This window comes from Protopterus annectens, chromosome 2.part0, assembly GCF_019279795.1.
Source record: "Protopterus annectens isolate FY-2018-M chromosome 2.part0, PAN1.0, whole genome shotgun sequence".
NCBI lineage: Eukaryota > Metazoa > Chordata > Ceratodontiformes > Protopteridae > Protopterus > Protopterus annectens.
In genome coordinates, this window is record NC_056728.1 from 108,308,629 (window position 1) to 108,326,128 (window position 17,500).

Genomic DNA, 17,500 nt, shown 5'->3' on the forward strand with positions numbered 1-17,500 from the left:
AATGATAGAAAACTCATCTGATGGAAAATCATTTGGCTGAAACCAAAACATAGAAAGCTAAAAACACTGAAAACTGATTTGACTGAAACTCAAAACACTGAAAATGCTATATGCCCTTTTCCCCACAGTAGTGCGATCCTGGAGTTAGTATATATAGTTGGGGGGGGGTGTAGGGAGCATAACCCCCCACATATTTCATACATTTTAAACCCTACACATGGATAGTTATAACTACAATGAATAACTGGAGAAAACAATATTTACGTAAACTATGTGGGGGGCTATGCCCCCTACCCCCTCACCCCCAACTATATATACTAACTCCAGGATTGCACTACCGTGGGGAAAAGGGCATATAGCATTTTCAGTGTTTTGAGTTTCAGTCAAATGAGTTTTCAGTGTTTTGAGCTTTCTATCTTATGGTGCCAGTGAAATGAGTTTCTATCAAATGAGCTTTCTATCATTTGATAGGGACCTATATATATATATATGGTTTACTATCATTAATTCGAAAATAAAAACAAATCATGTCTTTAGTTTCGAAGTGTTATATCGGAAATGAACATTTCCGAATCCACCTAACCTCGAAAACAAGGGTGTATTGTCGAAAATGTCGCTCGCGACATTTTCGGCAATACACAGCAAACCCAACCTTCCCATAACCACCTACCTACCTAACCGACACACACAGTTAAGCAGGGGCTGTGCCCCCCACACCCCCCCTAACTTAATATTCCAACTCCGAGATCGCACTACAGTGAGGAAAGGGATGTATTTCCCTAACCGCACTGTACCGCGATCCGCTCATGAGAGCGTTGGAATTGCGAATGCACAGTCCATTCGCAATGGCAGCGTTCATCACATCACCGCAATATGAAGTATTCGAAGATCTGATGTTCGAATACTTCATAGCCGCAAGTGCATGTCGGCATTGTGATGGTAAACCATAAATATATATATATATATATATATATATATATATATATATATATATATATATATATATATATATATATATATATATATATATATATATATATATATAGCACCTATTTTATTTGGTTGAATGGACCATTAAATCCATGTCATCACTCTCTATGTCCAATCACAAAATCATTTGCTGTACCACTGGCTCCCACCAGATAAACCAAACACAAACAGTCCATATTTTAGAGACACTCGTATAACTACGGACAGCTAACAGTAAACCGCTGCTACTATGTGAACATATGAGGGAGACATACTTGTAAGAATCCAGGAAACACAGTGGGCCGGATTCACGAAGGCTTGCACGGAGTCTAAGAGTAGAGTAAGACTCCATGCAGCCAACATGTCCGCCGAGCGATCCAGGAACAGCCAGTAGGGGCGTGCAACAGAGCTCTCAAAATGAGTCCTACACGGACAGGGCTTGGATATGCAAATTACCTCAATTGCAGGTGAAAGCTATGCAAATGAGGTAAATTTGCAATCCAGGAAACCCGAACCTGTCTGAGTAGGAGTAGTGTTATTTGCAGAAATGCACTCAGTTGACAACTGAGTATGGTTCTGCAAATAGCAAAACGGAGCCATGACAGCTCCAAAAAAAGGATGCATTTACATGAGGAAGCATGCCAATAGCCAAAAATTCGGCCATTGGCAATGTTCAGTGATGCAAAATAAAAATAAAATAACTTTTTTTTTTTTCATCCCGATCTCTGGGGTTTAAGCGTAGCGCAGCGCAGCGCAAACGCGCTGTGCCCTAAAAACCAGAAAATCAATAATTAAGATCTACAAATGTGGATTTTATTGCTAATATAAATTTACAATGCAAGGGAATGGCAGGCTGAAGACAACATGGCCACCGAGTAGAGGTTCCTAAGGGGGGAAGCCCAGTCTAAGGGATGTAACCAAGCATTAGTAGGGAATCCTATGCAAATGAGGGTTAGGATAGTGAATCGCAAGTTTACATAGCAAATGAGCACAGTCAGTGGAGTGTAGGAGTAGGATAAGGGAGTAACAGAATAGAAGATAGGTGACATCACGAGGGGGGTATGTATGAAAGAAGTGAAGCTCATTGGAACAGAGTGGCATGTGTCAGCTGTCATTTACACATCATTGAAAGAGGTGTGTCAACAGGTAGGCTAGTTAAAGGCAAGAAATCGAAGGTGTATGCCATGGATAACACTAAAGTTTCTTGATGAGCGTGTATGCGCATGGGTGCGCACCTGTAAACCCGAGTAAGACTGTGTGTGCTCGTGTAAGCATGAGTGTGCACGTTTAAGCTGGAATAAGCATGTATAAGGCTGTTGAAAGAGTTGTAAGCACGTTTGCACCAGTGTGCACGCATTTTAACAAGAATAAGCAAGTTTTAGTCTGTGTAAGCATGTGTGCACGCGTGTGAGCTGCTGTGCACGTGTTTGTGCTTGTGTGCGCGGCGCTGCCCCCCCAAGGAAACAGAAAGGAAAAAGGAAGCACAACAAATAGGAAGTTACCAAGGAGTACTAGCAGAGCTAGCAGGTGAAAGCAATCAGAATCCAGCAATTGTGCAGGCAATACACTAGCCCAGCCCAGCCCAGCACTTAAAACTCTGCAAACAACATTCCATTATGTTTCTCTCAGGAGACACTGCAACACTGCAGTAAGCTAATAGAAGTGAAAACTGAAAAAGCTTTACTGAGACAAAGAAATGTTAGGGGCTGCCATTGCTGTTATAAGGCGACATATGCAACATGCTGAGGGTGGTGACAATGCAAATGCTGCTGCACAACCCACAATTGGGAGACAGAGAAGAGTGTACAGACCCAGGGTAACCTACCAGGGGCTACATGAGCTGGAGATAGTGGAGCGCTATAGAATGGACAGAGACCTCGTGGACCAAATTGTTGAGCTGTGCAGGCCACGCCTCACACACAGAACCAACAGAGGGGAACCCATCCCAGTGGAAACCAAGGTATGTGTTGGCCTAAGAATATTAGCAACAGGTACCTTCCAGAGACCAACTGGTGATATGATGGGGATATCACAGGCATCAGCATCCAGGGTACTGCACCAGTTCCTGGATGCCATGTCAGCACATGTCGGTGATCATGTATATTTCCCCAAATCCCATGAGGTATTGGCCAGCAATATGCGTCTCTTCCAGCAAATAGTGGAATACCCTGAGGTAGTGGGTGCAATAGACTGCACGCACATACACATCAAAGCACCAGCCGGTGAGCGGGGTAGGGTCTACTTCAACTGCAAGGGCTTCCCCTCCATCAACTGCCAGGTTGTGTGTGATGCCCAGGGCATAATACTGAATGTGTGTGCTGGCTGCCCTGGAAGCTACCATGATTCCCATATCTGACATCTGACGCAGCTGTATCAGACATTTGCCAATGGGGACATCCCACATGGTCACCTAGTGGGGGATGCTGGTTATGCACTGGAGCCATGGCTGATGACACCCATCAGAAACGCACACACACCTGAGCAGGAACGCCATAATGAGGCACACGCACAAACACGAAATGCAATCGAGCGTGTGTTTGGCCTGCTCAAGTCATGGTTCCAGTGCCTGGACACATCTGGTGGAGCCTTGCAGTACTCACCAACTACAGGTACCCAAATTGTCATGGTATGTGCTATGCTACATAATATGATCCTGCAAAAACAGCTGCAGCAGGACCAGCATAGGTCCGGGCCAAACAGCCCCCCACCATTGCCAAGGCCATCACAGGCAGAGTGTGACTCGGAGGAGGAACAACCTGAGCCTGCCCCAGTAGGCAGAAGGAGGCATGCCCAGTATGCTCTGACCTTGGCAAAGAGGCAATGCATAGCACATACACTGGCTCAGTAGGAACTCTGGAAATGATACCTCTCTCTGACTCACACATATAGTAAAAGGGATGCCTAACTTGACACTACCTGTTTTAAAACATGTATAGGGAGTGTAGTATGTGCATCCGACATAGGCAGCCCTGCAGCACCACCTGACGCATGATTGCCATGTGTTAAGCAATATAAAGCAGTGCTAAACAGCATTTACCACCATGTAGTATATGTAAACAAAATCGCACACACCAACTAGCACAACTGTGGTCAATGTTGAGTAATATTGGGCAGCGTCCAGCAATGTTGGTTAATACTTGAGCAATGTTGGACAAGCTTGGTCTAAGTAGGGTATAGCTGAACAAATGCCAACATGCTCATATTTGTTCTACTGGCCCTTAAGCAGTCTGGTCTGCTCAGTATGAAAATATAAAGCAGTGACGAGCCTTGAACCCAGGATACTGTGCACTATAGTCATAGTACTGAACCTCTAAACCATGGTAGTGTTGCAGTGGTCAGCCTGTATGAAGAAATGTTGATAAGTCTATGCAAAGTATCTCATGGAAACCCTGCAGGCACAGCACAATCCCTGTCGAGTTATAACACAAAGGTGAGTTCTGCAGTAAGAATAGAACCTGACTTTCAACACACACAGTATAAATGTTAATATTGGTCATGTTCACACACACATCAACAAATGTAGTGGACCTCAGAAAGCAACATACTGAAAGGTCACACTGGGCATGCTCACACACAAATAAATGAGACAAATGTCAGGCAACAAAACACTGAAAGTCCGAACTGGGCATGCTCACACACTTAGGCCATGTCTGAGTACAGCAGTGGGCCACACATATCCAGCAGTTGCATGTGTTAACCCAGGAACCTCTCACTATTCAGCAATCTGCCCTGTGCACACAGTTATATGACAACAGACACATATATAATATAGTGGAACCCTGTCATAATCAAATATGTTCTGCAGATACCTAAGTTGTTCATAGAAAGTGGGAAAGCAAAGAAGATAAAAATCCTGCAGTCTGTATCATCAATAAACATTGTGCATCCCGAACATTATCATAAGTTCATAGGTTGATACTAGGCTATCTGCCCTAGGGCATGTACAAGCCTAGCCAGAGTGTGTTTGGCTTTCGCAACACTGTCAGATTAGTACACTGTGCCTGTGAATAGTAGGTCACACAAGATAGCCCATTTACATTTAGTCTGTTGTGCCTCTGTCTAGCAGGGACACAGAAGATGTCCCAGGGGTAAACATACGATCACCCATCCACTTGTCAAGATGTCTCCTGTAGGTGGTCAGTGGGTGGCTCTGCCTATGCGAAACCGGGATTACATTCTGGAGTGAGTGGAGCCTCTGGGATAAGAATCTGTCCCTCCAGCATGTCCTATTAACATCTGTGCTGAGGTTTATGTCCCTAGAGTGTGTAGCTCCAAGGGATTCAGATATCCTGAGGTGGAGCATGTCCATTAAGTCTGGGTTGGACATTTCCTTAAACAACAGGCACACATCACATCCGAGTAGGCGGTAAGCGACTGAGTAGAGCTGGAGTTACTGTATCGGAACTGCGCAGGGCATCTGTGAGTCCCTAGATCTGCTTGTTGAGGAACTTTTGTGGCCATTACAGTTGCTGCAGGTGTCAGGTAAGGTACAGCCCAAATGGGGCATTGTAACCAGGCATGGTCGTGATGAGTATAGGGGCACAATGACCTCACTTGATCTAGATGTGAAACCATATGGGATAAGGTGGGCTATATAGAAGGTTTGTCTAACCACTTTGGCAACGTGATTGTCAAAGGCGAGAGTACGAACAAGTCATGTCCCCAAACCCCTAACAACTCCTACCATACGTAATGGATTACCACCTATGTGGTAATGTGTGGGCATGTTGTTATTCCCAAAGGGGATGACTATGCATCTAATGGCATTTAGCTGTAGGCCATGGCTCTGGCACCAGTCATCCGTCTCTGTGAGACCCTGTTTGAGTATGCATGTGCCAGCTGGAGAGTTGATTATGGCACCCAGTTTGCAGTCATCTGCGAACATGGTCAGCCATATTCCTCCTGTGTTAACCTGTACGTCAGACAAATATATACTGAACAAGAGAGGTCCCAGGACTGAGCCTTGTGGGATGCCACGTGTAACTGGTGTATAGTCAGACATGGCACCTGCAATACTGACCATGTGGGTGCTATCCCTGATCCAGTTAGCAATCCATCTTGTGAGATATGTGTCGATACTGACGCTGGTGAGCCTATGTATAATGGCCGAGTGGGGTATTGTGTTGAAGGGTTTTGCAAGGTCCAGGTAGGCTGTGTGGACAACCTTCCCTAGGTCTATGGACCTGGTAACTGTTTAAAGAATACAAACAGGTTCAAGAGGCAAAATCTGCCCACAACAAAGCTGAAATGTGTAGGACCCAGTGCCTGTAGGTTCCCAATGTCTATGTGTATGAGTTCCATGACAATACGCTCCATAGCTTTGCAGAACAGGCTAGTTAGGCTTATAGGGCGATATTGTCCTGGGTCCGTTGTGGCACCACCTCTGTGGAGCGGGACCACTGTCGCTGTATGCCATTCCTTGGGTACATATCCTGTAGTAACTCTGATATTGAACAGTGACTTATTGTGAGGGTTACGTTCATCATGAAGCTTGAGTAAGATGCAGGCCGAGACACCGTCTGGTCCCATTGATGCTGTGTTGTCTGCTTTGGGGAGGGCAGCACTCACCTGTTCATTTGTGATGTCAAGGAGGTTACACTCTGTTGGGATGGACAGTTGCTCCTTAGGGGGGATGGGGGAGAGACATCTGCACTGAACCTGTTTGCCAGGATGTTGGCAATGTCTGTGGGTTCAGCATATGTTTAGTCAGTATGCAGTAACTCACAGCATATCAGTGAGTGTACACCCAGGTTCCTGACATAACTAAAGAAGGCCTTGTGATTGTCCTAAGTGTCTGGTGCAATTGTCCGTTAGAAGCGGGCCTTAGATGAATTCATGAGTGATCAAAGATTTCTGCTAGTACAGATCACAGATGCCTTCCCTGTCTGGGATTGTGCTCTATCATGTAGTAGCCTCCTCCTTTCGTTGTATAGCTTATTAATGGCCGGGGTCCACCAGACAGGTCCCCTGCCATTGGAGGAGTGAGTCTTGTTGTTATTTGGGATAGCACGATCCATGCAGTCCACTAGGTGTCCATAGAATGTGTTTGTAAAGGATTCAGCGATCTGAACCATATTTACCACTGTCCCAGGGTCTTTGAAGGATACCACCTTGGTGTGGAGAGGTGTGACGTTTGCTTTTGAGAAGTTCACCAAGATTACCTAGGATGGGTGTGGGGACAGGATATGGATGTCCAGTGAGATAAATGTATGGTCTGACCTTACCAATGAGGGGTATACCTCTGGTGTGGAACATAGAGTCCCCATGTTGGTGATGATCAGGCCCAATATGTTTTCCCCTCTTGTGGGTGTGGTGACCGGTTGTGCCATAGCATATGAGTTTACAAATAGTAGCAAATGTGTGAGGTTGTTGGGGCTTCAGTAGTTTCCCCAGTCAATGTTTGGGTATTTGAATTCACTCAATATAATGGTGTTTGGGGAGACCTTCATATTCTCCAGTGCACCCAGAAAAGCCGAGTGTGGTTCCTGAGTTTGGGAGGGTGGTCTGTAGCAGGCTACAAACTGAAAGGCAGTTTTGAACACTGGTAGTTGCACATGTATGGTCTGCGATGCTTCGTGCAGTGCTACTAACCTGGAGGTGTGTGTATCTGTGATGTATATGGATACTCCCCATATTTGAGTTGGCCGTTCTGAGTCTTGTGGTCAGAAAGCATGGTATGAAGTATAATCTGGTAGTGCTGGTGCGCATTTGGGATCCTGAACCAGGTGTCTGTTACTGCACAGATATCAATATTCTCCATACTGAGGAGAGTCCTGAGTGGTCGCATTTTGAGGGTAACTCATCTGGTGTTGAGCAGCATTACCCTTAGTTTCTTTTACCCTGTAATGTCTATGGAGGTGGGTTTGTCTTTTGAGTCTCGCTTAAAAAAGACACTATAGGGGTGGCAAGAACCTTAGCCTGTATTCGAAAGTCCAAGGGTGACAGGTGCAAGCTGACCATAGCGAAGCTACGTGGCATGTCGAACATGTCACCCCAGGCTGACAGACACAGGATCCCCTTTGAATGACACCAATATGTTAGCCAACTGTTAAAAGTGATCATTTTGTCTGTATACTGTGACATCATTCTTGGTGAGTGTAAGATGCTACACAAGGTCAGGGCCATACTGGCCTGGGCTACATGATCAGAGAGTTCCTCTATGTATCATGTCATGTGGTCCAGGGAGGAATGTCTGAGGTTATTTGCACCAGCATGGACAATGATGGAGCCATTTCTGTACTTGCTTTGGAGTGACCTGAGTGCATGTGTTATGTGGCGGATCCTGTCACCCAACAGACAGCTCAAAGTGACCATCCCCTTGTTTGGCCTCGTGAGTGGGACGTCAGTGTGTCTGACAATAAGTGTCACCTATTACAAGTGTATTAGGTGTGTTGTTTAGCCCTAAGGGCAGTGACTGTGTGGCACACCGACTTTGTGAACTATGTGATATGTGGGCATTGTAGTGGGGTAGCAGTTGTTTGTGTGTCTGCTTTGGAGGTCTCTGCTGCTTAGGCAGAGTTTATTTAGAGCCTCTGAGTATGTTTATGTTTGATAATGCAATTTGATTGCTGTCGCTATAGGTCTATGTGAGACTGGATTTGTGGTGTGTGTGGTTATCTTCACCACCTGATAGACTGTGCCAGTCATGGGTCGAAAGAGCTCAGACTCCTGTATGTCTATATAGTTTAATCTCTCACATATATCTGAGTTTGTTGGGAGGAGAAGAGGGTTGTCTGTGTACATAAGGCAGTTGTGACATTGTGTCAAAAGTCCAATATTCACCAGCTGGACTGGAGAGTACACATGAAACCGACCCCTGGACATGCCAGGATATTATGATGACATACTCTGTTGACTGATCACAAAGGATCAGTAGGGTGTTAAGTGTGTAAAAGAGTATGACAGGGGTTTAGTGCTCAGGTTTGTCGGTGTTTTGTAAAGAGTAGCTGCGAAGGAGTCCAGACTGAAACATGACACCTCCTTCAGCTATGTCATAAATAGCAATGTACACTCATATATGTCCTGAGTCAGGGCCAACTGTACCTGACTGACAATGCCGACATCCTGTCAGACAGGCCCATATATACATTCCCACCTCCCACTGATGAAAGGCCCTATCATCATACCAGGAGATATCACATGTAGAATGGGTAAACAGCTCCCCCCAAAGCCGAAAGCATGGCAGCAATTGGATTACATTGTTTTCCTATATGTGTCATTAGTGAACTACAGAACAAACAGACCCTGCACCTGATCAATCTGTTGAGCCTCACCCTCTCCACAGGATCTGAAACTGTTGAATGTGTTACAGCAACATATGGCACTCCCCACAAGTGTTGGTGCACAGCACACCATGGGAAGTATAGTCCAATAAGCCTATGAAGTCTGATCTGCAAGGCCATGGAGTCCATCATGATTGAAGTCATAAACAGAGCTATTGGAAGCTGACAAACACACAACCCTACCAACTGTGGTATGTTCATGGGCAGATCATGGTTCCCAAACATGCTAGACTGCTTGCAAAGCAGCCACCCAGGACATACATCACTGAACGGAGCTACACATGTCCCACGTAGACTTTGAATAGCCCTTTATCAACATCCCAGACACATGCCGTATCCACAAAATCAACATTCTGTGCATAAATATGTGTTGTCATATGAAGGAATGGCAATTTGTCCACAGATAGATCACACAAGCTAAGAATTGTGGGGTCCTGTTCAAGCTTTTAACACCTGCTGACCCACATGGTTCATTCCTGGGATTGCATAAAACAAAGTGTACACACATTACCATGTCCAGTCTGATGATGTCAGCATCCTACAAATATAGCAGGAGAAAAGAAACCACCTAGTAAAGTATATAGCATGTCATGGTAATGCATATCTCTTTAGTATCATAACCTAGTTAGGTAGGGATTTCAATCCTGCTGACAGTGTGTGTGGAGGGTGGTGTGTGTATGGGTTTGAATACCTTTGTGAGGTGTGCCCTTTTTGGAGACTGGGAAAACACATCAAAAGAGGTACATTCCTCTTTGGAAAGTCTGATGATGTCAGCATCCTACAAATATAGCAGGGGGAAACAAAACACCCAGTAAAGCATATAGCGTGTTGTGTTAAGGCGTATCTCTCTAGTACCATAACATAGTTAGGTAGGGATTTGAATCATGTAAATGCTGACTGGGTGGGTGTGTGTGTGTGTGTGTGTGTGTGTGTGTGTGTGTGTGTGAATACCTTTGAGAAGAGTGCCCTTTTTGGAGACTGGGAAAACACATCAAAAGAGGTACATTCCTCTTTGGAAAGTGTGCTGATGTCAACATCCTACAAATATAGCAGGAGAAAACAAAACACCCAGTAAAGCATATAGCGCGTTGTGTTAATGCATATCTTTCTAGTATCATAACATAGTTAGGTAGGGGTTTGAATCCTGCAAATGCTGACAGTGGGTGGGTATGTGTATGAATACCTTTGAGAGGAGTGTTCTTTTTGGAGACTGGGAAAACACATCAAAAGAGGTACATTCCTCTTTGGAAAGTCTGCTGATGTCAGCATCCTGCAAATATAGCAGGAGAAAACAAAACACTCAGTAAAGCATGTAGCATGTCATGTTAATGCGTATCTCACTAGTATCATAATATAGTTAGGTAGGGGTTTGAATCCTGCAATTGCTGAGTGTGTGTGACACTGTTAGTCAATGCGGTGTGGGTTTTGCTTTTACTATGGTATGACATATCATGATTAAAACAGTATGTGCATTGCACACATCAGGTATCTGTGTGGCAAATAAATATATGTACATGTGACCTCAATTAGTTCATAGATGTGAAGCCTGCATACTACATGAATACATTTGTTTCCTTTGACAGATTGTGCTGCTGCTTCTCAGATCATAGGTCACATATGTATGTTTGTGACAAGGCCAGCCACTGTAGTGATCTGTGGCCAAGGTCATCTGTGCCACACACACCCATGACAGTTACTATAGAGTAGTGTGAGTGAGGGTACATGCCTGGGGTATATGTCAGACATGTTTATACACAACAACGTCGTGTCCATAATGGACAGTCATTATAGGTGTACAACAGCCTTGTGGATATGCATACAGGCCCCTAATGTCTTATGTGATACACCGAGGGACTCCACAATACCTCTGGATATGTGGATACCAAGGGACAGATGACATAACACTTGGCTGTATGTACACATTGGTACCTTGCTTCTGGAAAACAGTAGTGAGTAGTGCTGCACCAGGCTGTGGTGGATTACCTCTTTCTCTGCTACTGTGTAACAAGGATTATGGTGGTGGGCCATCAGTCTGAAAGAGAAAGCCCATGAGCACACAGATGGTAACAGTGGAACTGAGATCCCCACCCATGGGCAGTCACCACTGCACCTTCACAGCCCCGAGGGTGGCTGTGCTGGGGGCTGCGTAGGATGGGCAGGCTCACCCGTGAGACACGCCACTCTCACTTCGAGCTGGCGTAGGGGATCAGCAACTGAACACTGGATCTCTCTATGCACCACAACCTGGACCCTTCGAAGGGTGACAGGTGGCCCTTCTCCCCCCATGCTTGCACGGGTGGGACGAGCCCCATCCCCTGCAACGCTTCCACCCAAAGGTGGCACAGGACCAATGGAGGAGGGGAGCCCGGGCTGGGCACCGGACCTGCTGGTGCCATGTGCACTCGCCAGCTGAGGAGGGACAGGTGGGTCCGCTGGGACCGGCCTTCCCATAAGTTCTGTGATTAGGTGTGTTTAATTACAACATAAACAACAGCATTCAAGATTAGTTGTAACAGCATGCAGTAATAATCCCATTAACCCAACACACCAAGGTTCCAACAGTTGAACAGCAAGCAAAACACATGCATATATTGAACAACAGTGGACATTCCAACAGCATGCAGGGATGATTGGTAGCAACAGGCCACCATGATTGTGGTGTTTGAACAGGGCACATGCATCAAAGTGAATGCAGATATTTATAGAACAAAAGGACATGTGTCCCAACAAATGTTTGAGATTACACATACCCATTGAGGTGTGGAATTGCATGGTTTATGCACATACAGTAGGGTGTAGAAAGAAACCTCAATTAACATCTTATAAGTACTTTTAGTCTACACTACATTCCTATTGACTGCAGGTGTATATCCCCTACATGTATTATTACACTTACCAACATGCTTTAGATTGTGTAATAGGTTTGGCTAGTTCATTATATACCTGTCCTATATCTGACATACTAACTGTCCAAGATGCAGATGTTACTGGTACATATTTCTTGCTTTTATTTATATTTCTTTATCTACATATCTGGATGTGTTCACATGACATTTTCAGTTCAATTTCTACCTAACCCTGCATTTCTTGTAGCACACTCACATTTCTGGGGAACAAATTAAGAAGCTACTCGTGTGCCAGATTTGCTTATGCATGCCAGCCAGTCACTGACTGTTGAGGACTGTATATATACTTCACAGATACTAGGACTTCCATCACCCACTTTAGATGGAACTGCCCAACTGTGGGTTGCCAGCAATTATTAAAACAGTACTATTTGTATAATGCAAGGGTACAACAACATTTCAAAGAAAGTGACACAGACACACTCCAGATTTTATACCTTTATTAATTACATTACACACTTTTCCACAGGCTCTCTCCTTTATTTGATATAACAGTGCATATGGAAGACATATTCAGAACATGTTATACCTTTATTAATAGGTTAGAACACTCTTTTTCAGGCTCGCTCACTTATTTAATATGACAGTACCTGCAGGGATATTATTCCAGACATATTTTACCTTTCTTAATGGGTTACTACACTCTTTTTCCTGGCTCTCTGACTTTTTTATATGACAGTACATGCAGAGGACTTATTCAGGGCATTTTATGGCTGTATTATTGGACTACGACACTTTCTTTCATGCTCTCTCCCCTGTTTTATATAACAATACATGCAGAATAATCACTAACCTGCCTGGTGGCGCAGCCTTAGCAGCCTATCTGCATAGGCTTGCTGATTCGCAGCACGGTCACCTGCAGCTGTGAAGTAAATGAAGGGATATTGAGACATACCTATCCATTATGCAGAATCAATTATTAATTCTTACATACTGCATTCCATGGCTACCTACTCAGTTGTGGGGCATCTTGCATCCCACAGGCCTCCTGTATCCATTCGTTCAGTAGGACCTGCTTCTGTCTCTTCAGGTCTGCATGGTAGTGATGGACCTGCTCACCAGTCCGAGGAACGCCTGTGACACTGGTGAGTTCATGAGCTAACCGGTTCCAAGCCTCTGCCTTGTACTCCGTTCCTTGGAACTGGCTCTGCAGGAGTCTTGACTCATGATGGTGGACAAGGAGCCAAACCATGTATTTTAACTCCTCGATGCCCCAACGTTGTGCTCAGAAGCATGTACCCTCTTCAGCACCAGCCATTCTAACTGCAGATGTGAGCTACAATCAGTTATGGTGAGTATTCCCGCCTATGGGGCTTAAATATGCCGCATTTCCCACACTTTTTTGTGATTGGCCATTTTTGAAATTTCTTGGCTGACTGCAGACCTTCTTAGTAATGGTTAATCTACCATTTTTAAGTATATGTATGTTAACAGCGGCTGTTTCTCCTAAGCTGTCATGGCTTAGTGGTTCAGTACTTTGATTATGGTGCACAGAGTCCTGGTTTCGAGCCTTGTCATTCATTTTATTTTATTACTGTCCAGACAGGCTAGGGGGTGTGGCTGTGTTTAAGCAGCTTTGCTCTACGTTGCTCCACATTGCCCTATGGTGCGCTGGTTGGCACGGACGTCTGCGCAAACCAATTGCGCTGGCTAAAGCGCTATTTAACTATGGGCAACTCTATTGCACTGGGTAAAGCGCTGCCGAACTATGGGCACCTATATTGCGCTGGGTAAAGCGCTGCTTAACTGCAGGCAATTGTATATCAGGATCCTTTAAAAATATATATTTTGTTCACTGATACATATGACATTTCACTGCTTTTTAGCAATATTTTAATCATTTATGTCAGGTATTATTTCATATACTGATTTAAAACATAAATTGGAAGGGGAGTGGTGGGACTCGAACCGTGAATGCCTCCTCTTTGTGCGAACACTCTACCATTATGGTATTGCTATTTGGTGCGATTTGCATAAACATTTCTTTCTTATGCTCTTCTATGTCGGGATTGCTAACTGCAGCTAAGCAATGGGCACACCCGTACACACACGCGCAAATACGGGCAGCTATTTCGGGAATATAAAAAAATAAAATTAATGTTTTATTTTTATAACAGTGATGTGGGTTTATAATGTCAGGGAGTGTGGTGTTGGGTGCATGGACATTTGAGCAGACTTGCTCTTCTGTGTTTACATTTTTCTTTTCGAACCCTTGCAGGGGCGTGGACATTTAGACTGCTCGGCAGTCAGACACGCCCCCTGCTTTCCTACATGGTCCATGTTAGACTTGCGGTTGAGTCAGCGTGCCTTCATGAATATTCATGGCACGCTGGCATCATACCGTTCAACTGCAGCCTCCGAGTAAGACTTATTTAGTCTTACACGGAGGATTCGTGAAACAAATGTGAAGCAAACAGTAACTGTAACATTAAACCCTACAGAAATCATAAATAGCAACTGTTTAAAAACCTAGTGTCATAAAGCATACAAGCATACAAATGTCAGAGAGACCCAATTTATGTCAAAAGCTAGCAAACAACATCTAGTTCACACAGGTACCAAGATTTACCCTCTAAACAAATGCAAATTGTGAGTAATGAAGAATTTTGTTGATATATATTAAATCATAAATATGACGTTATCTAGTGCATCCAAAAACAATTTAGGTGAATTGATCTGAGCAGTGACTATACCTATACAACAAATCAGAAAAACATTTAGCATAGCAAAAAGACTATGAGTTATCTGAACTAAAGCATGTCATCTTGAGGTCATAAAAGCAGAGATAGTTTACTGTTTAGTTATACCACTCTATTAAAACTAAAAATATTGTTTTATTATTAATGAAAAAAATCAATTTAATTTGTATATGAACACTAAAAGGTAGAGATATGAAAAAAAGAAAAAAAGGAAATACTTTCATGACATACCTTATTTGAATATTTAGTAAATATAAAACAAATTAGAGTCAAGTTGCAGTAGATGTTTTGAGAGATTTAGTGGGAACAGTAATCTTTGACTCAGTTTTTTGCTTTTTCTTTTTAACATCAGTCCAAGAAGATTTATCAGTAACCCTCTTCAATGATGCAGATGCCCATTCCATATCTTCAGGTAAGGGAATAATGTTATTGTTCTTAATAAAGGCAGTGGCTTCTTCCAAGGTATTGAATAACCTCATTTCATTTTGATATAGAATTTTTCTTCTGGCAGGAAAGACAAGCTAAGTTTTAATGTTATTCTGCTTTATCAGTTTTATTAATGGCCAAGCTTTTTTTCCTCTGTTCCAGAACTCTAGTAGAATAGTCGTTGTCAAACCTAATTGGGTTTTGATTATATTTTAATGGACTTTTCCTCCAGGCAGATGTTAGGACTAACTCTTTGTCCAAATAAGATAAAACCTTTATGACTATTGATCTGGGAGGAGTGGAAGAGGATGTTGACACTGGTTTTCCTAAAGCTCTATGAGCCTTTTCAATACCAAAGGAAAGACTTTCCTTTAAGTCTAAAATCTCTGGGATCCAGATGTTCAGGAAATAAATAATATCTTGTCCTTCAGCTCTCTCAGGGATGCCAAAAATCATTATGTTTGACCTTCTCTCCCTGTTTTCCAGGTCATCCACTTTGTTGAGAAGCCAAGTGTTTTGTTTGATGAGGAATTCTTTCTGGATTTCTTCTTCTTTCAGTATTTCTTCAAGATCATTCAGGGATGTTTCTAAATTTGTTATTTTGGATTGATGATACTGTATAAGTTCCTTGAGTGAATCTGTTTCTGACAATTTTCCTTGAGATTTTGTAAATTCTCTTTAAAATCATCCATTTTTAATGAGAGTTCTTGTAAAGCAGATGTCACAAGTTGCATTTATTTTTTTAAAGCCATGTCAGTATGAAAAGCCTTTGAAGTGCTCATCTCCACAAGTGATATATTCTCCTTTATAATTTGACAGGAAAAAACTCTCCTAAGTTCACCAAAGTTACTAATAATATAGTTTATACTTTCATCTATCAATTCTAAGTATTTTTGCTAAAATATAATTAGTTATTTCCTGTTTTTTTTATTTTAGTTTAATGGAGCTCTGAGAAACTGCTGCTATCAGTTAGCCATCTTGGCTCTGCACCCCCTATTTTACTGGCTTTCAGAGCCTTTGAAATATTTAATGTTGCAATACAGACAGTAGGATGAAATGAAGCATCACTGAAGACTAAATGGATTTAAAATATGATAGACACTTTGATCTGACATACTTTGAGTTTATAAGTGTGGCAGAGTGAAGTATCTAACTGCTCTTAAAGCTGTGTTAACTTAAGTTCCTCTTATTTACTGGCCCGAACTGTCCTTGGTTAATCCCTAGCACAAAACCTGATGTTAACACTAAAGATGTTTAACAAAAGCTTGTTAACCACTTTTCTGACATTAGAAAGTTTCTTAACAAGCTTCTTTTTTTAACATAATCAAGATATTCCATGTACTACATTGTGGTTAGCTCACTAACCTCTGTTTTCCGACATATCTGACAACTATGCACAACTTATAGATGCACATGAGGTTGCCAAATGAGAATCTCACAGGAAGTAATGCTGCATCTGGTGCATCCTTAGTCTCATTAATTCCACTTCTGATGTTTCAGCTGGTATGCTGCTCTGCTTAGTTTTCTAGCAAAGAGATGGCTTTTAAAATGTTGCCTCTTGCTCATATTTATTGGAGTGCTGTTTCTTCTCACCCTAAAATATTTGTGAATTTCCTTTGTTCACAGGGTGGTGTTGTCATCATGTTTAAGTATTGCTTCAGATACTCATTTACAAAGGCTTCAGATACTCATTTACAAAGGTTGCGTACTATGATTCTTCCCACCGAATGCAAGGAGGCAGTAATATGGGTATAGTTAGTTACAGTGCAGCTTAAAATTGATATTCAGCTTTTTAACCTATTACAGCCTAGTGATGCATCTTGGGGTTTCTGTATTTACATCTTGCTAACACATCCAGGTATTAAATATTGCTTATTCATACTTGCATTAATAATTTAAAAATAGCAACATAGTAGGTATTAGAAGATTTAATCTTAAAGCTTAGATGATGGCAAACAAAACTACTGATATTTGACCTCTATCTGTAGCTAAAGAGATATTCGGTATTATTTGTATACTATTTACATTGTAATAATGTTCATATTTCTTTAAATATCGCAAAAATCAAGTGACACAGAACTGCTTAGCTTCATATGAACACTCACAGATGAATGAAGAAAACACTGCTGGCAGTATGAATTTTACTTGAATGGTTACTGAGATACGATAAGGTGTTTATAGAACATTACAAATTAATATTTACTGTAATTATTGTGGC